Source organism: Muntiacus reevesi, chromosome 3 (genome assembly GCF_963930625.1).
Source record: "Muntiacus reevesi chromosome 3, mMunRee1.1, whole genome shotgun sequence".
Classification (NCBI taxonomy): domain Eukaryota; kingdom Metazoa; phylum Chordata; class Mammalia; order Artiodactyla; family Cervidae; genus Muntiacus; species Muntiacus reevesi.
The window spans coordinates 44,349,246-44,373,512 of NC_089251.1; the positions used below are offsets into that span (position 1 = coordinate 44,349,246).

The following is a 24,267-nucleotide window of genomic DNA, read 5'->3' on the forward strand; positions in this document are numbered from 1 at the left end:
CTATTTGCTCCTTCTTTTTCTCTTCAATACGTCTCACAAAATGAATCCTCAAAGTTATTTTACTAGGTATTTTAAGTTTATTATCTGAGCCATTTTTTAAAAAGTAATAAGATGTAGGAAAAAATGGATAACTTGCACATTTACATTCATTTATGCACTGAGTTACTGTTAAATTATCCACACCATCGTCACTTTTTCTTTTACCTACTTTCATTCCAGTTTATTTTTGAAACATAAATTATTAGAAACATTTTTATACTAGTTTTTTAAACTGTTTATTATGACAGGTGGAAATAATTGTAACATCTGTGTTATAATCTTAATTAGAATTAAATATCACCCCTGTTTTATAGATGATGAAGTTGAACATAATAACTTATTCAGGACAAGTCTCCAAAGTAATTCAGATTTAACCCTTTAATAATGAACCTTTACATACTGTTGTAGATACTTATCTTTCTGTGCATAATGCCAATTTGATTTTATGATTCTTGTTTTGCTCTTTGAGCAAACTTTTACTTTAAAAATTCAAACCAGTCATAAAGATGTGATTGGGTAAGATGTTTTTTAGAAGAGAAAGATCTAACTCCTTTAAAGATGATGAACTAATAAAGGTGTGTATAATAGCACTGTTTACCAACTAGCAGTTTATGCCTTAACCTACAAAAATGAGGTGATTTTTCTCAATTAAGGGCAAATCCTTACTCCTAATTCCTTTCCTACAGTTTGTGTTGAAAACTCTCCTTGAGAGTTGGCACTGGTTAAAAATGCATCTTTCTGTTCCTTGAATATTTTGCACAGGACGGTCGATATAGTAGGTACTTAATAAAGGCTTGAATAAATAGATGAATATAGTTTTAAATTTTACTTATAATTACTTCAAAATGAGTACACATAGATTGAAAACAATTCCCTTTCAGTTTACTGAGAACCTGTTAAAACACAATCCACAAATTGTAACACTTAAAACGTAACTTGTTTCCTAAGGATTTACTCCGCATTCTATTTCTTCTCAGTTTTTTGGGCAGTGTTTAGGACTTGGTTTCAGAACCAAGCTTCAGTTTTCTTTAAAAATGGGAATTGATTAGTCTGTGGGGTCGCAAAGAATCAGACATGACTGAGCAACTTCCACTTTTCTCCACTTTACCTATCTTGGGTGGCTGAGGGAAAGACTGACAAAATATACAGAAAAGTTCTTTGTAAGCTAGGGTATTCAAGTGATAGTGTCAGAGGACAGAATAGTCCTCAAGAAACTTTTAACTTTAACTAGACATTCTTTTATTTAAATGAGTTACAAAATTATTTAGATATTATTTTGTTAGAAATTTTATTTGAATCGACACAGATAATCATGATGATGTGATCACTCACACTCACCTAGAGCCAGATATCCTGGAATGTGGAGTCAAGTGGGCCTTAGGAAGAATCACTACAAACAAAGCTAGTGGAGGTAATGGAATTCCAGTTGAGCTATTACAAAACCTAAAAGATGATCTTGTGAAAGTGCTGCAGTCAATAGGTCAGCAAATTTGGAAAACTCAGCAGTGGCCACAGCACTGGAAAAGGTAAGTTTTCATTGTAATCACAAAGAAAGGCAATGCCAAAGAATGCTCAAACTACCACACAATTGCATTGATTTCACAAGCTAGTAAAGTAGTGCTCAAAATTCTCCAAGCCAGACTTCAGCAATACATGAACCGTGAATTTCCAGATGTTCAAGCTGGTTTTAGAAAAGGCAGAGGAACCAGAGATCAAATTGCCAACATCCGCTGGATCATCAAAAAAGCAAGAGAGTTCCAGAAGAACATCTATTTCTGCTTTATTGACTATGCCAAAGCCTTTGACTTTGTGGATCACAATAAACTGTGGAAAATTCTGAAGGAGATGGGAATACCAGACCACCTGACCTGCCTCTTGAGAAACCTGTATGCAGGTCAGGAAGCAACAGTCAGAACTGGACATGGACCAACAGACATGTTCCAAATAAGAAAAGGAGTACATCAAGGCAGTATATTGTCACCCTGCTTATTTAACTTATATGCAGAGTACATCATGAGAAACACTGGGCTGGAAGAAGCACAAGTTGGAATCAGGATTGCCAGGAGAAATATCAATAACCTCAGATATGCAGATGACACCACCTTTATGGCAGAAAGTGAAGAAGAACTAAAGAGCCTCTTGATGAAAGTGAAAGAGGAGAGTGAAAAAGTTGGCTTAAAGCTTAACATTCAGAAAACTAAGATCATGGCATCTGGTCCCATCACTTCATGGGAAATAGATGGGGAAACAGTGGAAGCAGTGTCAGACTTTATTATTTTGAGCTCCAAAATCACTGCAGATGGTGACTGCAGCCATGAAATTAAAAGATGCTTACTCCTTGGAAGGAAAGTTATGACCAACCTAGATAGCATATTAAAAAGCAGAGACATTACTTTGCCAACACAGGTTCGTCTAGTCAAGGCTATGGTTTTTCCGGTGGTCATGTATGGATGTGAGAGTTGGACTGTGAAGAAAGCTGAGCACCGAAAAATTGATGCTTTTGAACTGTGGTGTTGGAGAAGACTCTTGAGAGTCCCTTGGACTGCAAGGAGATCCAACCAGTCCATCCTAAAGGAGATCAGTCCTGGGTGTTCATTGGAAGGTCTAATGCTGAAGCTGAAACTCCAATACTATGGCCACCTCATGCGAAGAGTTGACTCATTGGAAAAGACCGTGATGCTGGGGGGACTGGGGGCAGGAGGAGAAGGGGATGACAGCGGATGAGATGGTTGGATGGCATCACCGACTTGATGGAGATGAGCTTGAGTAAACTCCGGGAGTTGGTGATGGACAGGGAAGCCTGTCGTGCTGCGATTCATAGGGTCGCAAAGGGTCAGACATGCCTGAGCGACTGAACTGAATTGAAGCTGAGTGTATCCCAGCAATGGACTTGAATGCCCGTCATGCTGAGAAAGATACTGGACAAGACTCAATGCTTAGTATTCAGTATCCACATATGATGACGTTTGCTATTGATCACAGTGGACATAAATGCTTATTTCAATCATCTGCTATAACTTTGAATTTTTTGACTTACTCCAAACCAGACTGGTTAGACCGTCATTGTTTTTGCCTGCTTGTGTAGCTGATTAAGAGCTCATACCAGGTACAGCAGAAGCGCTCTGATATTTTCCTGTCCCTTGTGCTTGTGTTGAGAGTGTTAGCCTCAGTCAGAGGTGTCTTTGCAGGATTTTCTTTTAAAGCCACTTGTCTCTTTTGTGAGGATTGGTTTTGGAAAGCTGCTGGTACAATCTGTGAGGCTACCTGCCAGGGCACACACTGCCTGAGTTGCGGAGCCACAATAGTCACAGGAGCAAAAGTAGAGGCCGTGTCCTGGACTGGCACTTGGCTGGGTGAGGACCAGACCATGTGAGTAGCCAGGGACAATCAACACAGTCAATTTGGTAAAACTTTTATTTCTTTTTTCAAACAAAATGAGCAGAAATGTGCTAGTAGTTGCTTCTTTCCACACCAGATGGGGCATCTTGCTCCCTCCTGCTCCTGTGTGTTCATCCCACTTCAGAAATACTGCTCTGGGTCCCTGTTTCCTCTTGCCGAGGTCAGTCAGTGTGGCTCGATCCAAGAGTGATTGTAGAGATGGGGTCACCAAGGCAAGTAGGGCAGAAAATAAACAGCCGGTTGTTCAAAGTCAAGGAATACACACAACACATATCACTAGACTTGCTGATGAATGCACTTTGCAGTGAGTCGGGTGGAGGCAGGGTCAACCAGAACTCCCTGGTCCACCACTGCCCCCACGTCCAGTGATATATAATTGCAAGGCCCTGTGGAAAACTTTAAAAAACCATGCCAGCATGCTTCACAGCACCCCTGGAGAGCTGAAAGGAACCTGCCGATTGAATCAGCCTCAAGGAGGGGACGAGTTATGACGAATGTCCTGGTGGCCCAGGAGGGCACACACAAAGGGTCAGAAGCCTAGTGTGCTGCACCCGCCCTCTGAAAGGTGAGCATGTGCAAAGGTGAGGAAATTAATCTGCTCAGACACCTGAAGATAAGAAGATCTTACTGCATAGGGTGACAACAGGAGGTAACAGCTGAACATTACGTAATATATTTTGTATAGAGAAGGCATTTTAAAAAATTGCTTTAATGTTATATTCTAATTCTAATCGTATCCTTTAAAATATCTACTATTGCATGCATTTCAATTCATGTTACAGTAAGCATTTCAGTTACTCAAGATTTTCCTTAAAATAGACAATGGTTTAATTACCATTTGGAACTGACATCACAACTAACTAGGAGAGTTCAAGTCTTACAAAGATGAGCGACAGAGATGATAAATGAGAAGACAGGGAGGAAGGAGAGAAGACAAGACATGGAAGTGAATGCATTGATCAAGGCATTCTGTAAAAAGCAGTTGAAATCTAACAGAACTGATAATAAGTGGCCAAAGAGTTCAAAGTGCAAACTACCAGGAACCTAGGAACTCAGAGAAAATGGAGATAAATTCTGGATGAACCTTAGGTGCTTTCCAGTTGAAAAACCAATGAACAAACCTCTGAATCTCAAACACTGGGTACCACAATTCAATTACATCTCCAAAAAAAACCAGAAAGTTTCCCAAAGAATTGTGCTACCTCATTACATCTCCTGTAACAGAAATGGTTTAGACTTAAAACCAACAGTTTCAGTTCAGTAGTCCACATCCCAACACATCTTTAAAGCAGTCATTTTCTCACTGGCAGGTGACCCTCCAGCCATTCTGAGCCACTTCACAGCCTCAACAAACCTTGCCTCCCTTGTCTCTCTGGCTGCATTCTGCTTACCCCATCTGGAGCTCTGCTTTCTTCCCCTGCCTGACTCCCCAGGGGTCTGTGCATCTTTACTCCTGTCACTTTTTCCAGGGGTCTTTCTGGTGCCTTTGACATTACCCTGACATGTAGCAGCTCTGACTCTCAAGCATCATACACACCTGCCAACTCAGAACCCCTTGTTCTGTTGTAATTGATAGTGATGGTCAACCCTTGAGGGCCAAACTTTTCTTTCAACTTTCAATCCCCAGGACTGGCCCATCACCCTTCATACAGGAAGGGCTCAGTCTGTGTTTTTGAGGGACTGATTAATGAATAAATCTAAAATGTGTTTCAATAAACATTGAATAAACATATTTCAATAAACATAAAGCACAATATGTTTCAATAAATTTCAATAGTATGACTCTAAGAATAACTTTTTTTCTAAAATTGTTACACTAAACTTTGAGCATAACGCAAGGGTTTTCACTACCAACTTGTTCTTGAAGTATGGGAGTTAAGCATTTTTAAAAAATTAATCTATTTAATTTTAGTTTCTTTTTTCTTTTTTGCTGTGGCGTGTCTTCATTGTTGCACGGGCTTTCTCTAGTTGTGGTAAGTGGGGGCTACTCTTCGTTGTGGGTCATGGGCTTCTCATTGCAGTGGCTTCTCTTGTTACAGAGCACAGGCTCTAGGCGCTCAGGCTTTATTAGTTGTGGCACACAAGCATAGTTGGCTCTGTGGCATGTGGGATCTTCCCAGACCAGGGATCGAACTGGTGTCCCCTGCTTTGCATGGAGGATTCTTAACCACTGGACCAGCAGGGAAGTCCCTGAGCTGCTTCTTTTAAAGCAGGCCGTGTTTTACTGAAGGCTTCTGATTCTTTTATTTTAACCAGAGAGCTAGCCTATAAATAATCTATATAAGATAATCAAAATGCTCCATAATACATACTCATTTATTCAGTCAATAAGAGCTTAATCTAGGTACTGAGAACACATCAGTAAACTACAACAAAAAGGAATCCCTGCTCTCATGGAATTTACATTCTAGTTGGGGGTGATAAGCAGGTGGGGTGGAAGGAGTGGGATGGAGAGGGAGGTTCAAGAGGGAGGAGACATGTACACTGATAGCTGATTCATGTTGATGTTTGGCAGAAACCAACACAATTGTAACTGTAATTGTAACTATAACTGTAAATCAATTATCCTTCAATGAAAACTAAATTTTAATAATGTATATTAAAACATTATGTCAGCTGATTATTCGAATAAAGAAAAATAAAGCAAGGTAAGGGGGTAAAAAGTGACTGGAGAGAATTTGTCTAATTAGAGTCAAGGACGACTTTTCCAATAAGGTGGCACTTGAGCAAAAGCATGAAGAAAGTAAGCACTGTTATCAGTTCAGTTCAGTCGCTCAGTCGTGTCCAACTCTTTGCAACCCAATGGACTGCAGCACGCCAGGCCTCCTTGTCCATCACCAACTCCCGGAGTTTACCCAAACCCATGTCCATTGAGTCAGTGATGCCATCCAACCATCTCATCCTCTGTCGTTCCCTTCTCCTGCCTTCAATCTTTCCCAGCATCAGAATCTTTTCAAGTGAGTCAGCTCTTCGCATCAGGTGGCCAAAGTACTGGAGTTTCAACTTCAGCATCAGTCCTTCCAATGAACACCCAGGACTGATCCCCTCTAGGATGGACTGGTTGGATCTCCTTGCTGTCCAAGGAACTCTCAAGAGTCTTCTCCAACACCACATTTCAAAAGCATCAATTCTTTGGCACTCAGCTTTATTTATAGTCCAACTCTCACATCCATACATGACTACTGGAAAAACCATAGCCTTGACTAGACGGACCTTTGTTGGCAAAGTAATGTCTCGGCTTTTTAACATGCTGTCTAGGTTGGTCATAAGGTGTGTGGATAACTGCAAAGGGCATCTAAGATAAAGGAACAGCAAGTACAGTGGCCCTGAGGTGGGAGTGAGCCTGGGGTTTTGAAGAACTACAAGGAAACCAGTGAGGCCAGAGCAATGAGGGACAGAGAGTTGTAAGATGTGAGGTTAGGAAAACAGTGGGGCCCAGATTCCCTGGAGCCTTCTACGCCACAGTAAGTCCTTTGCATTTTGTTTTAAATGAGATGGGGGTGCTCTGCAAGTGCTGAGAACTGAAAAGGGACTTGAGTTTGAAATGGTCACTCTGGCTGGTGCATAGGAGACCAGTAAAGGTGGTTTCAATGATCCAATCATCCAAGTGAGAGATGATGGTGGCTTGGACCAGTGTAGTAATAGAGGCGATAATGAGAAATATTCAGATTCTGGATCATTTTAAAGGTGACATTAAAAGGAATTTAAGGTGGAATGTGAAAGAAATTGATGAGTTCATGGATGAAGTTTCTAGACTGAGCCACTAGAAGATGGATTTGCCACTTGCTGAAATGGGAAAGATTTGGGATGAAACAGGTTAGGGAGGTGGGCTTCCCAGTTGGCATTAGTGGTAAAGAATTCACCTGCCAATGCAGGAGATGCAAGAGATGCATGTTCAATCTCTGGGTCGGGAAGATCCCCTGGAGGAGAGCATGGCAACCCACTCCAGTATTCTTGCCTGGAGAATCCCACGGATAGAGGAGCCTAGCAGGCTACAGTTCATAGGGCCACAAAGAGTCAGACATGACTGAAGTGACTTAGCACACAAGAATTATTTTACAACTCAAAGGCAGAGGTAAGTAAAACATTTACTGGTGGTGGGAAGGGGGGCATCTGTTAACATGGAAAATGCTGAGAAGGGAGCCAAGGAGAGGCAACAACCCTCAAATTCAGCGCACTAACAAGTTTAACCTGTCTCTGCAACCCTGGGGACCTTTTCATGATTTGTATGCCTTTTAGGCCAGATATGGAGTTACCATGGTTCTTAAAAAGGAACTAGAGGATCAAGCCATTTGAAAATTCTTATTTAAAAGGAAGTCAACATGTTATCTATTTACAATTACCTTATGATCAGGCATCATCCATCCCACCCCACCCCATACACCCATCTATCCTGTTGTGCTTTTCACACCTCACTTTTTTTTTTTTTTTTGGCTGTGCCTTGTGGCTTGCAGGATCTTAGTGCCCTGACCGGGAATTGAACCTGGGTCTGGGAATTGAAAGCACCAAGTCCTAACCACAGAACGGCCAGGGAATTTGCTTTCACGTGTCATTTTAATGATGTAGTCCCTTCTCCTCCTCCAGGAGTAACAACTTACCTTTCCCCTCTAAGCCTACCTGAACTTATTCTTATCATGCATCCCAGATACAGTAATGCTGTAGTTTCCTGGATAGCACATTCTATGCCTAAAAGGAAAAAAGAGCCTACCTTAAATCCTGGGTTCAGCTCATAATTAGAAAATGTTTTCCATTGTCTATAAACAATTACTAAGAAGCTTTAAATATGTTTACTGTTAATAACTAAAATCTCAAAATACTTCCTTTGAAAACAAGGCGATTTTTGCTCTCCCTCCTTTCAGTGGTTGTCAGATGGCAGCTGCCCCTCTCCTTCACTGAGTATCCTGGGATCACCTTCCAAATAAATACTTGTACCCAAATCTTCATCCCAGGGTCTGCTTTGGGGAAAGCCCAAACCAAGACAGTGGTCTTCTGAACATCTGGAATGTCTAGCAGCATTGGGCCTGCACTTCACCTGGCAACAAAGGGTGATGTCAGAGGCAGCTGACTCTTTCATGGCATGTGTCCCCCACTTTGGACAGCCCTCCCTGGAAGTGGCCGAGCAGGCATCTCAGTTTGGAGCTCTGCACATGTGAGGTACAGGCACGTGGAAATCTCCTTTCTTTCTTACATTTTCAAGCGGTTAGAGAAGAGACACATGAACAGATATACTTCAAAACTATAGTGTAATCTATGCCATGTGTGTAATTGAAAAACTAAATATGTAGTTAAGAAATACTTCCTTTAATAAGTATTCTGTCATTTTCATACTCTGTCATTTTTTTCTATATGTTTTTTTCCTGGTCCTTTATTTTCTCAAGTTGGGGTTTCAAGAGTTTCATTTCAAGAACTAACTTTGCTTAATTTTTGTCTGGGCTTTGGGTTGGCTTGTGCGCTTTCAGGAGAATGCTTATTAATAATGCTTCAACTCCAATTAGCAAGCTCTCCTGGAAGAGCGAACACTCCACTGTCATTTCTAAAGTAATTCTACAACCTCACAAAATCTGATTTCCATAAAAGAATGTGAAAATCATCTCAGATAATTTAAGCACCAATTTCATCTGACAAATGTGAGGTTTGATTCTTTCAAATAAAGATGTGGAAGGCAAAATTGCCTTCATGTGAAAAATACACATGATTTAAATTTTTTCAAATCAATTACTCATAACACTTCCCCTAGAGATTTGCTTCTAAATAAAAACTGAGAACTATTATTAAAATTCCAAGACCATTAGTCTTTCCTCTGATTTTAAGACATGGTTCATGTTGCCACTCCCCAGATGTTTAATGTGAAGATTTCACAATGACACTGACAGAATAATAGGGAGCAACTGCAGTCACTGCCATATCTGAAGCCTGCTCCATGTAAAGTAATGCCAGATTCTTAAGCAGGGGCTAGAAATAGTAACATGAGTTTTAAAATAGAACCTCAACATGAATTTATTTAAGAAGTGATGGCTCCTTCAGAGGAATAGTTCTCAGTATATTTTGAGCCACTATGGATAAGAACATACTTAGAACACTCCTTCTGGTTTGAAACTGATTTCTGAGCTTAGGGTGTATTCTTTTGAGTATCTCAGTGGTGCCAAATATTTCTTCTTCGAGAACAAGTTAATTTTTTAAAACACTGACAAAGTAATTTGACAAGACTAGTGAATAAGATCGGAGAAGGCAATGGCACCCCACTCCAGTAGTCTTGCCTGGAAAATCCCAAGGATGGAGGAGCCTGGTAGGCTGCAGTCCATGGGGTCGCGAAGAGTCAGACACGACTGAAGCGACTTAGCAGCAGCAGCAGCAGTGGCAGTGAATAACATAAGTAGTCAAACTAGTGGCACTTGTTTCTAAAAAACTCTAACAGCAAAATAACCAGATTGGTGTTCTCACCTTGCTCAGAAGTCACCTCTGAGATGGATCTATAAGTGTTTGGGCTCTGAAGCTCCCCGAGGGCAGGGCCTGTGACCATTTTGCCAATTACTGTACCTGGTGCATTGTGGGTGCTCAATAAATATTAGTTGAATGACTGAATAAAGGCAAAAATTGACAATGGTGCTAATTCTGTGATACTCATTAAATGCATGTATCTGAAATAGTTGTTTTAAAAAGAAAATAGTTTCTGTTATTTGCAAATTTGACAGTACTCTAATGGTTTATAGGAAATGCCCCAAGCTACTCAACTTAATTTTCTTTCTTTTGACATAATACCATCTTCTGGATATAGTCCATCTTGCAAAATAAAAAGAGCACTTTTTCAGTGAGTATATTGAGTAGATAGGGCAAACAGAATCACTCCTGTTTTACAGATTAGAGCACTTGATGCTGGACTGTTAAGTAATTTTCCCAACATTAGTGTTATTTGTTAGAATATTTTTGGCCAGTAAAAATGCAAATCATCCTAACTTAGATGACTAATGTCCATTTCTGACAGAAACCACTGGGAAAGGGGAGGGAATTGAGTATTGAGTAATGAAAATAATACTATCACATAAATGACCTGGCTGCCGAGAAAAGTCCTGTGCATTGTAGTGTTTTCTGTGTGAGGGAAGTCATTTTAACTTTTGCAAGTAATCATATGTTCCGTTTGAAATGAATTCTGGAAACAATTTATCACACAGAGCAAGTCTTTTTTCTTTTTTTTTTTAGAGCAAGTCTTTTCTAATTCCTCTCACCAAGCAGGGTCCGGGCAGAACCTTTCACATACCTTTAATGTGTCATGATGAACAACAGTGCTACTCATTCAAAGACAATACTATTAACAGCCTGTGTAAATTCAATCTCTGCTCCCACTAAAAGAGACAACCTAAACTCACCATCCATCCATAAAGCTAAACAACAAACTTAAAACTTAGAGCCTAGAAGGAGAAAAGGGTGAGGAGAAAGGTAGATATGTGAAAACATTTCTCTTAACTAGTTAGTCAGAAAATCTGTGATCACTTATAAATTCTTGGTGGAGGAAAATTCTTAAAGAGATGGAAATACCAGACCACTTTACCTATCCCTGAGAGATCTGTATGTGGGTCAAGATGCAACAGAATCTGACATGTAACGATGGGCTGGTTCAAAATTGGGAAAGGAGTACGTCAAGGCTGTGTATTATCACCCTACTTATTTAACTTACATGCAGAGTACATCATATGAAATGCCAGGCTGGATGAATTCCAACCTGGAATCAAGATTTCTGGGAGAAGTAGCAACAACCTCAGGTATGCAAATGATACCACTCTAATGTTAGAAAGCGAAAAGGAACTAAAGAGCCTCTTGATGAGGCTGAAAGAGGATAGAGGAAAGGCTGATTTAAAATTCAACATTCAAAAAATGAAGATCATGGCATCTGGTCTCATCACTTCACGGCAAATAGATAGGGGAAAAGTGGAAACAGTGACAGATTTTATTTTCTTGTATTCCAAAATCACTGTGGATGGTGACTACAGCCGTGATATTAAAAGACGTTTGCTCCTTGGAAGAAAAACTATGACAAACTAGTCATTAAACTAGTATTAAAAAACAGACACATCACTTTGCCAACAAAAGTCAAAACTATGATTTTTCCTGTAGTCATGTACAGATGTGAGAGTTGGACCATAAGAAGGCTAAATGCCAAAGAATTGATGCTTTTGAATTGTGGTGCTGGAGAACACTCTTGAGAGTCCTTTGGACTGGAAGGAGATCAACCCTGAATATTCATTGGAAGGACTGATGCTGAAGCTGAAACTCCAAACTTTGGTCGGTCACCTGATAAAAAGAGCCAACTCGTTGGAAAAGACCCTGATGCTAGGGAAGATTGAGAGCAAGAGAAGAAGGGGGTGATGGAGGATGAGATGGTTGGGTGACATCATTGACTCAATGGACATGAGTTTGAACAAACTCCAAGAGATAGTGAAGGTCGGGGAAGCCTGGCATGCTGCAGTCCATGGGGTTGGAAGGAGTTGGACACAACTTAGCAACTGGACAACAAATAAATTCTTGGTAGAGAATTAGATATAGATTTTTATCCCCTCCTACTTCAAGTCCTAACTGAAAAAAGGTCCCTTATGATCTAGATCCTGCCGTGCCCACCTCTCTGATCTAATTTCCTGGAGTCCCACTGTTAGACATTCCACTCCAAAGCCACACTGACTGTCTTGCTGGTCCTCCTGTTCCTCCAACACACCAAACATTTAACCACCATAGGACCTTTGCACATGCCTTTCCTTATACCTGTAACACTTTCCCCAGATTGTCACTGGACTTGCTCTCTCACCTCATTCAGGCCTCTGTTCAAATGTCACCTCTGAGAAGCCTTTTCTAACTTCTATATCTAAAAAGGCACCACTTCACATTCCCAGTCTCTTTTACTCTGCTTTTCCCATAGAGCATTGATCATTACTAGGCATAATGTAATATATTTATTTGTGTATTTATTGTCTCTTTTCCACTAACATGTAAGCACCCCAAATGCGGAGATGTCATCTACATTGTTCACTGCTGTGTCCTTGGGCCGAGAAGAGTGGCAAGCAAATGTCACTCCAAAATATTTATGACCATCTGCTATGTGCCAAGCACTGTTCCAGATGCTGAGCATATAGTAGTGAACTAAACATAATCTTTGCCCAAAAGAGTTTATAATCTAGTGACACATAGTGAGTATTTGATTGGTATTTGTTGAATGAATGCTCAGGATTATAATCAAAATCCACTAAAATAAACATTTAGTTCTATGTTGTTCTTGTTTAGTCGCTAAGTCGTGTTTGACTTTTTTGAGCTCCCATGGACAGTAGCCGGCAAGGCTCCTCTGCCCATGAGATTTTCCAGACAAGAATACTGCAGTGGGTTGCCATTGCCTTCTCCAGGGGATCTTCCCGATCCAGAGATTGAACCCGTGTCACCTGCATTGCAGACGGATTCTTTACCACTGAGCCACCAGGGAAGCCCATTTAGCCCCTCGGTAACCCTAGTTGTATCAGTTTCCTGTGGCTGTGTCAAATATCACTACAAACAGTCTCTCATAGTTTTGGAGGCCAGAAGAGTAAAATCAATGTCACTGGGTCAAAATCAAGGTGTCACAGGGCCTTCTTGCTCTGGTGGTTTTAGGGAAAGATTTGTTCCTTGTCTCTTCCAACTCCTGGTGGCTGCTGACCTTCCTTGCTTGTGGCAACATCACTCCAATCTCTGCCTCCATCTTCACATCACCTTCGCTCTGTCTCTGTCAAATATCTGTCTCCTCAGTGTGTATGCCTAGAAGTGGTATTGCTGGGTCATATGGCAGTTCTATTTCCAGTTTTTTAAGAAATCTCCACACTGTTTTCCATAGTGGCTGTACTAGTTTGCATTCCCACCAACAGTGTAAGAGGGTTCCCTTTTCTCCACACCCTCTCCAGCATTTATTGCTTGTAGACTTTTGGATAGCAGCCATCCTGACTGGCGTGTAATGGTACCTCATTGTGGTTTTGATTTGCATTTCTCTGATGATGAGTGATGTTGAGCATCTTTTCATGTGTTTGTTAGCCATCTGTATGTCTTCTGAAAGAGACACGTGCACCCCAATGTTCATTGCAGCACTGTTTATAATAGCCAGGACATGGAAGCAACCCAGATGCCCATCAGCAGATGAATGGATAAGGAAGCTGTGGTACATATACACCATGGAATATTACTCAGCCGTTAAAAAGAATTCATTTGAATCAGTTCTAATGAGATGGATGAAACTGGAGCCCATTATACAGAGTGAAGTAAGCCAGAAAGATAAAGAACATTACAGTATACTAACACATATATACGGAATTTAGATAGATGGTGGCGATAACCCTATATGCAAAACAGAAAAAGAGACACAGAAGTACAGAACAGACTTTTGAACTCTGGGGGAGAACGTGAGGGTGGGATGTTTTGAAAGAACAGCATGTATATTATCTATGGTGAAACGGACCACCAGCCCAGGTGGGATACATGAGTCAGGTGCTCAGGCCTGGTGCACTGGGAGGACCCTGAGGAGTCGGGTGGGGAGGGAGGTGGGAGGGGGGATCGGGATGGGGAATACGTGTAACTATATGGCTGATTCATGTCAATGTATGACAAAACCCACTGAAATGTTGTAAAGTGATTGGCCTCCAACTAATAAAATAATATTAAAAAAAAAAAAAAAAAATATCTGTCTCCCTCTCTCTTACAAAAATGTATGCGATGGCATTTAGGACAACCGATAATCCAGGATTATCTCCCTATCTGAAAAGAAATCTGGAAGAAAAACACACACACACACACACACATCTGAAAAGACCCTTTATCTAGATAAAGCAGCATTTACAGGTTCTGGGTATTTGACCTGATATCTCCAGGGCCATCACCTAGCCTATTACACTGACATTTTTGTGTTAATAGCTGAAGGGAAGTTTCCACAAGGAGAATACCAGGAGGTATTTTTTAGCATTTTTCCTTTGCTGTCCTTGGAAAACATTTATCTCTGGAAAACAAAGAAAGGCAATGACTATTTTCAAATATAACAATAGAATTGTATTTTCCAAAGACTTGTATAATAACATTTCTGACTCATTCATAAAAGTGTTTGTCTTCTATCCAGAAACTCCTACAAAATTAAGTTAATGAGCAGTGGAGATGGCAAAGCAATATTTGAGAACAAGTTGCTTTATATCTTGTACCATGAGATTCCCATCATGATTTGCAGACAGAACATAAAACCCTTACCATTCACCACTTACAGTCATTACTCCTCATCGTGAAACCAGGTTGTGACTTCAGAGTCCTTGCCAGGGCACAGAACTGTGTCAGTTTCACAGTTAGAGCTGGAGTCCTACAGCCATTGGGGGTATTTGGGGGCCCCCACAATAAGAGAAGAATAGGCATGACTAACAATAATGTAATTTTGATGCTGTTAAGTCTTTCCAAAATTTGATTTGGAGGCCCAGAATTTAAACTTGTCCTGCTTTTTGGCCTCTTAAAAACAAGTGTTGGCCAGGGTGGGGCCACCAGGGGCGTGGAGTAGGTGGAAGCTGCGGTGTGCTGGGCAGAGCTGTGCGGACCTCAGCGGGGCCTGGGCTCCCTGAGCAATTCCTGCAGGCATGGGTTGGCCAGGACAGTGGTGGCCATCCCCGCACCCCTGTCCCCCCACCCTTGTCCCCCCGCCCCCCAATATGGCATGGATGACTGGAAGCCCAGCCCCCTCATCAAGCCCTTTGGGGTGTGGAAAAAGTGGAGCGGTATCTTACCTGGAAGTAGAAACTGACCTGGGCTTCCCTGGTAGCTTAGATGGTGAAGAATCTGCCTGCAATGTGGGAGACCTGAGTTTGATCCTGGGTTGGGAAGATTCCCCTGGAAGAAGGCATGGCAACCCACTCTTTTACCTAGAGAATCCCATGAACAGAGGAGCCTGGTGGGCTACAGTCTATGGGGTCATAAAGAGTAGGACACGAGTGAAGCAACTTAGCAGGCATGCGCACTCCTCATATAGATGAGGCCATGGTGCTGTTCCTCAACATGGTGGCACCTGGCCAAGGGTTCATCTGCATCATCAAGGACAAGGGCTCCTTCCATCTCAAGGACACAGCCTAGGCTCTGCCGAGGAGGTGCAACAGCCAGGCTGGCCCTGCCCTGGGCTGGAGAGACACCTGGGCCTTCGTGGGATGAAAAGGAGGTCCTATCCTTGGGGAGAAACATTCTGACTCACCTGCCCTCTCCTCCTGCGGGGGTTCAGTTCTGCTGAAGACAGATGTGCCACTAAACTCAGCTGAAGAGGCTGAGATGAAGACGTGCCACTGGGCAGACACAGAGCTGAACCGTCACAGCAGCGGCTTCTACAGCAAAATCAAGGGCGACAGGAGCGTGTACAGCTGCAAGGACCCCACACCTTCCCAGTTCAGCCCTGACCCACCCCCAGACAACAAGGTCCTCAATGTGCCTGTGGCTGTCATTGCGGGGAACCGGCCCAGTTACCTGTACAGTACGCTGTGCTCTCTGCCCTCAGCCCAGGGGTTGTCTTTCCAGATGATAACAGTTTTCATCGATGGCTACTATGAGGAACCGACTGCTGTGGGGGTTGCTGTTTAGTCCAAGGGGCATCCATCCAGCACTCTTCCATCGGCGTCAAGAATACCCGTGTGTCTCAGCACAACAAGGCCAGCCTCGCTGCCACTTTCAACCTGTTTCCGGAAGCCAGGTTTGCTGTGGTTCTGGAGGACCTGGACACTGCTGTGGCTATTTTCAGTTTCCTGAGGCAAACCATCCAACTCCTAGAGGAGGACGACAGCTTGTAGTGGATCTCTCCCTGAAATGACCAGGGCTATGAGCACACAGCTGAGGACCCAGCACTGCTGTATAGTGTGGAGACTGCCTAGGCTGGGCTGGGTGCTCAGAAGTCCTTGTACAAGGAGAAGCTTGAGCCCCAGTGGTCCACACTGGAAAAGCTCTGGGCTTGGGATGGGTGGACACTGATGCTGGAACAATGCCAAGGTACAGAGTGCAACATCCCTTACGTATCCTGATCCTACCACGTGGGCATCATTGGCCTCAACATGAATGGTTGCTTCCATGAGGATTACTTCCAGAATCACAAATTCAACACAGTTGTAGCTCAGGAACATGGACAGTCTGAAGAAGCACACTTATGAAGTGGAAGTTCACAGGCCGCTTAATGAAGCTGAGGTTCTTGACCACAGCAAGAACCCTTGTGAAGACTCTTTCCCTGCCAGGCACAGAGGGCCACACCTATGAAGCCTTTATCTGAATTGAGAAAGATGATAACTTCATCACCTGGAAACAGCTTGTCAAATGCCTCCCTTATCTGGGACCTGGATGTGTGTGGCAACCACCGGGGCCTGTGGAGATTGTTTCAGAAAAAGAACCACTTCAAAAAAAAAAAAGAACCACTTCCTGGCGGTGGGTGTCCCAGCCTCTCCCTGTTCAACGAAGAAGCTTCCATCTGTCTTCTTGGAGCCATCCCCAAAGAGGAGGGAGCCCCAGGAGCTGCAGAACAGACATGAGAGCTCCTCCAGGAGCCTGCAGGGCTGGGTGCTATATACCCCCAGGCAGGCTAGCCCTTCACCCAATCCTTTAGGATTTTGTAGACACTGGCAGGGGCTGGGGGTGGTTTGTTTTTAACATGAGACTTAATTACTAACTCTTAGGGGAGGGTGCCCCTGCTCCAACACCCCTGTTCCTGACTTGGAGGTCTATTTATTTGCTCCCTTGTCAGGAAAGGGCAGGAAAGTGCCTGGGAATCACTGGGATCCCTGGGTACTTGATCCTGCCTGCCCTTTGTATACTCCCCCCTCCCAGGCCGGGCTCAGAATCTAACCTATTTCCTGAGGGCCTTGGAAAGAGGGGGAAGCCTGGAGGGCCTTGACTTTTTTTTTTGACTGGGGTGCTACCCTGAGGGTGGGGCAAGCTCTTACTCAGGAAAGTGCTGTGCCCAAAGCATGGACAGGCAGTTGGGGCCCACCGGTTGAAGCAGACTCACTCAGAGACCCTCAGACAGGGAACCAGGCCTCTTCTTTGTCCAGATTTCCAAAGCTGTATAAGGTGGTCATTGATTTAAAAAGGAGAAAAGCTCAAAAAAAAAAAAAAAAAAAAAGAAACAAGTGTTCTACAACCTCATTCAAACAAAGTATTTTGACAGTTTCTTTAGTGGGAAAGAGTATTACGGATTAGATAAATATGGCCAGTTTTAATCAATGTGTAAAATCACATTTATTTTTCATAATAGTATTTGGTCTTGTGAAAATCTCATTCTTAAGTAATATATTCTGTTGATTAAGTTAAGTCTTGGGAAAGAAAAATTTAAATGAGTCTCATGAGTCATTTCATTTATGGTGGACTCAGGGTACATTTTTATTTCTTGCCTCAGTATTTTTAAAGTAAAATTATGAAAGTAAGTTATGAATTTCTCTTTAATCAGAAAACCTAGTTTTAAAGAAAGACATTGATTCTGATTTACTCTGTAAAATTAACAGCATACCTTTTTTTTTCTTGGAAATTAAAAGTGTCTCAAATATGCTATTTCATGTATTCATGCAACATTTGTTTTTTGAACACCTACTATTGCCAGGCACAGTACTAGGCACTGGGAATACAAAAGTGAACAAGACTCATTCCCTGCCCTCCAGAACTGTGCAGTGAGTGTAAATGGAGTGGTGACAAGGACATGGTTCCTCACAGACAGTGTGAAAAGGGTGCTTTCCTGGTGCTGGCCAGGGCATGGACTGGGAGCAGAGCCCCACCAGCCTTGGGAGACCAGACACCTCTTGTGAAAGGAATCTGAGGCCTCAAGAGTGAGTACAAGTCAGCCAGTTGCTCAGAGAGTCTGCAGTGTGTATGAGTATGTGCATGTGAAGGCCCAGAAATGAGAGAGAGGCTAGTGCTTGGGAAATGGAAGTGGGTTAACATGGCAAGAATTGAAAATGCCAAGAAAGGTTAAAATAAAAGAGAGAGGGTGACTTGGACAGCCCCTGAGTGGCTGTTTATTTATTTATTTATTTGTGGCTGTGCTGGGTCTTCATTGCTGATCAGGCTTTTTTCTGGTTGCGGCGAGTGGGGGCTACTCTCTAGCTGTGGTTCGTGAACTTCTCATTGCAGTGGCTTCTTTTGTTGCAGAGCCTGGGCTCTAGGGAATGTGGGCTTCAGTATTTGCTGTTCTCGGGTTCTACAGCATAGGCTTACTAGTTGTGGCACATAGGCTTAGTTGCTCTGAGGCACGTGGGATCTTCCCGGATCAGGGATTGCACCTGTATCTCCTGCATTGGCAGGTGGATTCTTTACCAGTGAGCGACCAGGGAAGCACCCCCGCCCCCCACACCAAGCTTATTAAAGTTGTGACTTCAAAAATAGCAATGGTATGCTTACATCTGCATTTTATAATGATTGTTCTGGTTGCAGTGAGAAAATGGATTGGTGGTTGCTAAGACAGAAGCAGAGACCTGTCAGGCTGGGATGAGAGAGGTCCAGGGGACACACTGTGGTTACCTGAACTGGAGCTCAACAGGAAAGGTGACAGATTTGAACAATAATTTCCAATAGTGAAGGACAAGGAAGACAGTCGTGATGCAGTTCATGGGATCACAGACTCTGACACGACCTAGTGACTGAACAACAACAACAATATTCTTAAAACAAAAAGTTTCAAGTGCTCGGGCCTGTTGGGCTGGGAAGATCCAGAGGAATCGGGTGGAGAGGGAGGTGGGATGGGAGACCGGGATGGGGAATTCGTGTAACTCTATGGCTGATTCATATCAATGTATGACAAAACCCACTGAAAAATAAAATTAAAAAAAATAAAAACAAAAAACAAAAAAAACAAAAAGTTAGACGTGCTCATGGAGCCATGAAAACTTTTAGTAGTACGTGGTGAACCAGTTTTCAAATCTCTTGTTTAAGTCTAATTTTATATCTTAAGAACAGCCTTGAAAATAGCTTTCTTTAATTTTTATTCCTAAGGTCATCTAACATTAGCCTTAATAAGTAAACCTAACCTGTCCACAGGGTACAGAAACCTATCAAAGCTGCTCTGATCTTAACAATGGATGTATGGGAGCAGCCAGTATTATCACCATGGGCACTTCTCTTGGCTCTCCAGAGCAGTCAGTGAACTTACCTGCTGCTATCCTGTTCATCAAGCTACCCACCCCCAACCCCCGGGGTGAAGGGATGAATGCAGGTTGCAGAACACACTCAGGAGTGGAAAGGTCAGAGAACCTCTTTCTTCCTGAGTCCACACTATAGTCCTCTGCCTTCACCTGGGGCAATAAGGTGCCACTCCTTGGAGGACAAGTTCTGATTTCCAAGCTGATAAGGGCTGACAGGTCCATTAAGGAAAAGGCAAATGTTCAGCTGCACTTCTTTTTTTATCCAGCAGGTGGCAATGAGTAAGTGACAAAACCAAGGAGAAACATTGAGAGCCAAAGTCAGAAGGGTATTGAATCTTTAACAATCTTTAAAATTCTTAATTAAAGGCCAGCTTTAGGTTGTTTAAATTGGCATAAAACAGAAGCCCCTAAAAAGGTTCTCAGGATTACAAACAATTGTGGCAGAAATGAGCATTAAAAATTTTTAGTAACAGAATTCTAAATTCTGTGTCTTTTAATGTAAAGAGATGTCTGACCAGTCCCACTGGTGAGACAGAATAGCCTGCAGATGACCTCAGGAGACCACTCTGGGTTGTCTGGACAACAGACCAGCTATAACCAGTAGTCTCCCTATTTCTTCCAAATTCCCCTTTCCTTGGCACAGGTGGCTTCCTCCCTCCCTGCAGGAGGGGTCACAGCTTCCCATGGACACCCAAGGAGTCCAGACACAAGCATCTGGCTCTCTCAGATAATTCTTGACAGTTGACATCTACACAGTCTGATAGCAAGTAGCCTGCATGAACCCCACTGACAAGAATGTTTACATCTTTGGTCTTGAAGAAGAGAGAATGTCCCTTCATCGGAATGCTCACTTATGACATGTCCCACAGAGCACCTTGCGCCTGTGTGACCTGTCTGTACCTTCTCTTGCAGATTCTTGGTTTTTAAGTTCCTTCTTAAGCCTGTTCCTGTGTCTACAATGTTGTGAATTTGCCTGAGCTCTGTTGTACAACAACCTATGCTTTAAGTTGCTTTCCAGATGATAAGCATTCCTTATGCCTTCCATGGTCTCACCATTGTGATCTCTCTCTCCAAGGAGCAAAAAGTATAGAGATAGCAATCTTCCTAGTAGAATAAGGCAAGTAAAACCATGGTCTGTTTTCTAATGGACTGTCTTTAAAGCACTTACAATGCACTGTTAGGACTTGGAATGAGACAAAGAATTTATACTTTTCATTTCTCTGTTATTACTTTTGACAGTGTTGGTTTAATTGATTTGTAAAATTTATCCTAACAATTCTGCCCCACATGTCTGTGGAAACATCCAGTGTTCTGAACACCCCTTTTTCCCGTGTTTTTCTGTGATGGAGGTACTGAGGCAGAGAAAAGGAAATCTTCCAATGTGAAATTAAGCCATGAAAGACTTGATCACACATACAACAAAGTCTCATGATTTCACAGTTCCTTGCGATATGTTTGTATGAACAAAATCTGTTATCTTTGGTCAACCCAATTAATGACTGAAAAACGAAGACAGAACAGCTCTCTAGGGTTAAATTATGGAAATCCCTTTTGTACCAATTTGCAAAAATTACTATTCTCTTGAATGTGACTAAGATATTGTGTTTGTGAGGGCTTGAGGGGTCAACTTATTTTTTGTTACACCATGTCACTAAATTCCATAAGTTGATGTTGATAATCTTAACCTGTAGAATTACGAAAACTCTTTACAAGTTATTTTTCTCACTCTCTAAAACCCACAATACTGTAAGTTTAATTCATCACTTTTTCATAACAAGAAATTAGACTTTCAGACAGAGTGGTTATGGAAAACCCCAACACGGTTCCAAAGTTGAATAAAGATAATCTTGTATTTGGGCTTTCCAGGTGGCACTAGTGGTAAGGAACCTACCTGTCAACACAGGAGACCTAAGAGACACAGGTTCAGATCCCTGGGTTGAGAAGATTCCTTGGAGGAGGGCATGGTAACCCACTCCAGTATTTTTGCCTGGAGAATCCCACGGACAAAGGAGCCTGGTAGGCTACATTCCTAAGGGTTTCAAAGAGTCGGACACAATTGAAATGACTTAGCATGCATGCACAATCTTGTGCTTAAAAAAGTATCTTTCCAATGATAAAGATGAGCTGTGCTTGGTTGTTCAATCATGTCCGATTCTTTGCAATCCCATGGACTGTAGCCCACAAGGCTCCTCTGTCCATAGAGATTGTCCAGGCAGGAATACTGGAGTGGGTTGCCATGCCCTCCTTCAAGGGATCTTTCCAACCCACCTGCACTGCAGGCAGATTCTTTATCATCTACGTCACCAGGGAAGTCCAAGAATACTGGAGTAGGTAGCCTATCCCTTTTTTCCAGGGGAACTTCCCAACCCAAGACTCAAACCAGGGTCTCCTGCATTGTAGGCGGATTCTTTACCAGTTGAGCTACCCGGGAAGCCCAATGATAAAGATACTAAAACAAGTAAACTTGCGATTTTCCGTAATTTTAAGGAGTAGAGGGAATTCCCTCTGGTGGGCTCTGTACTTCCATTGCAAGGAGCCTGGATTTGATTCCTGGTCAGGAAACTAAGATCCCAGAAGCTACTGGGCATGGCCAAACAAAAAAAGACAGCCAGAAGTAGAGTAACACCTACCCATCTGCACATGTCAAGGCAATGGTTTTATTTGTTGACATTATTTGACTTACAAATGGAAACATAATGTTTTATAACTTGCTTTTTAGGCTTAATATATCTTGGATATCTTTCCATGTCATTCTTTCAAAAGAATCTGTAATATCCCAATACATGAATATCATTATACTAATCAATTCCATATGTATAAATACTTGCAATTTTTCAACCTTTTGCTATTATGAACAATGCTGCAATAAAAATCCTACATATATCTTTTTATCCTTGAATGATTATTTGTATGAAATACATGAAATTAAAACATGCTTGCTCCTTAGAAGGAAAGCTATGACAAATCTAGACAGCATATTAAAAAGCAGAGGCATCACTCTGCCTACAAAAGTCCATATAGTCAGAGCTTGGTTTTTCCAGTAGTCATGTACAGATGTGGGAGTTGGATGGTAAGAAGGCTGAATGCTGAAGAATTGATGCTTTCGAACTGTGGTGCTGGAGAAGACTCTTGAGAGTTCCTTGGACAGCAAGGCAATCAAACCAGTCAAACCTAAAGGAAATCAACCCTGAATATTCATTGGAAGGACCGATGCTGAAACTGAAGCTCCAATAATTTGGCAACCTGATGCGAAGAGCCAACTCATTGGAAAAGACCCTGGTGCTGGGAAAGACTGAGGGCAGGAGAAGTGGGAAACAGATGATGAGATGGTTGGATGGCATCACTGACTCAACGGATATGAATTTGAGCAAACTCAGGGAGATAGTGAACGGCAGGGAAGCCTGTAGTATATGGGGTTACAAAGACTTTGCGACTGAACAACAACAATTGCTAGAGGTAAAATTCTGAGTCAAACAATGTGATGGCTTAGATTTTAACAGATATTGCTACGTAGTCCTTCCAAAAAACTGAACCATTATATGTTCTTGTATAAACACTGTATCAGGATAGGGCCATAATTTTCAGTTTTGTTGCATGGAAACTCTTTCTTTGCAAGAAATCTTTTTCAAAATCCAGAATGTAAATCAGAAACTGAGCTTCGTTTTGGCAGAAGCTCAAACAGAAGTGAGAGGCCTGCAGCTCTGCTTACCCGTCTCTGTGGTACCTCCAGTGTGACCTCCTGGAACACAGAACAACACAATACAGACAGTTCTTTCTTTGTCCTCAAATAATATTTGGCTGAAAGTAGAACTAACATGATAGAAGACCTAAAAATTATACAATCCCTAATTATACTTCAATTTCAGACACAAGTTTTAGTAATTCAGTCCCAGCAATTTTTATGTGTTCTTTCATTGCTTTCTTTTTCTTTACAATGAGCATCTGATTGTGGCAAAGTTCTGGTCCTTTTAGAAAGTCATATAATTTATACCTTTGTCTAAATTGTACTGAATGTATGAATCCTAAATTTGCTATCACTGGAATCAGCGCATTCATTTTTGGGTTCTCTGCACTTTATTTTTTTAATTTTTTCAATTTATTTATTTGGCTGTGTTGGGTCTTCATTGCTGCACACAGGCTTTCTCTAGTTGCAGTGAGTGGGGGCTACTTTCTACTTCTGGTGTTTGGGCTTCTCATTGTGGTGGAGCAGGGGATCTGAGGTGTGCAGGTTTCAGTAGTTGTGGCATTCGGGTTTTGTTGCCCTGTGGCACGTGGAATCCTCCTGGACCAAGGATTGAACCCATGTCCTCTGCATTGGCAGGTAGATTCCCAGCCACTGGACCACCGGGGAAGTCCAAGATCTCTTCATTTTAATAAAAATAAATATTCAAATATTTGATCTTAAATATTCAACATTTGAATAAAACCTTCAAATAATTACATAAACTCATCAACAAAAGTAGTAACTTCCAAAACTGAACCTCCTGGTTCTATCATCATGTATTTCAAAATGTTAATTCACTAACTAATAGAGAAAAATGTGAACTGAGGGAAAGGTGAGTTGGAGTGTGAGCAGAAAGGCAGGTGGTAAAGATCTGAAGAACCACCTATGCATTAATATCATTGCAATCACTGACTCTATTCAGTGATTTAGAAGCCTACTTGCATTTTTTTTCTTCTGGCCTATTTGCAATAGTTTTATCAG

At 42.0% G+C, this 24,267-nt stretch overlaps 1 pseudogene; it reads left to right on the top strand.

Moving 5' to 3' along the window:
• The first annotated feature begins 15,124 nt into the window (after positions 1 to 15,124).
• Positions 15,125 to 16,964, top strand: LOC136163974 (protein O-linked-mannose beta-1,2-N-acetylglucosaminyltransferase 1-like; annotated as a pseudogene).
• Positions 16,965 to 24,267: the final 7,303 nt, after the last annotated feature.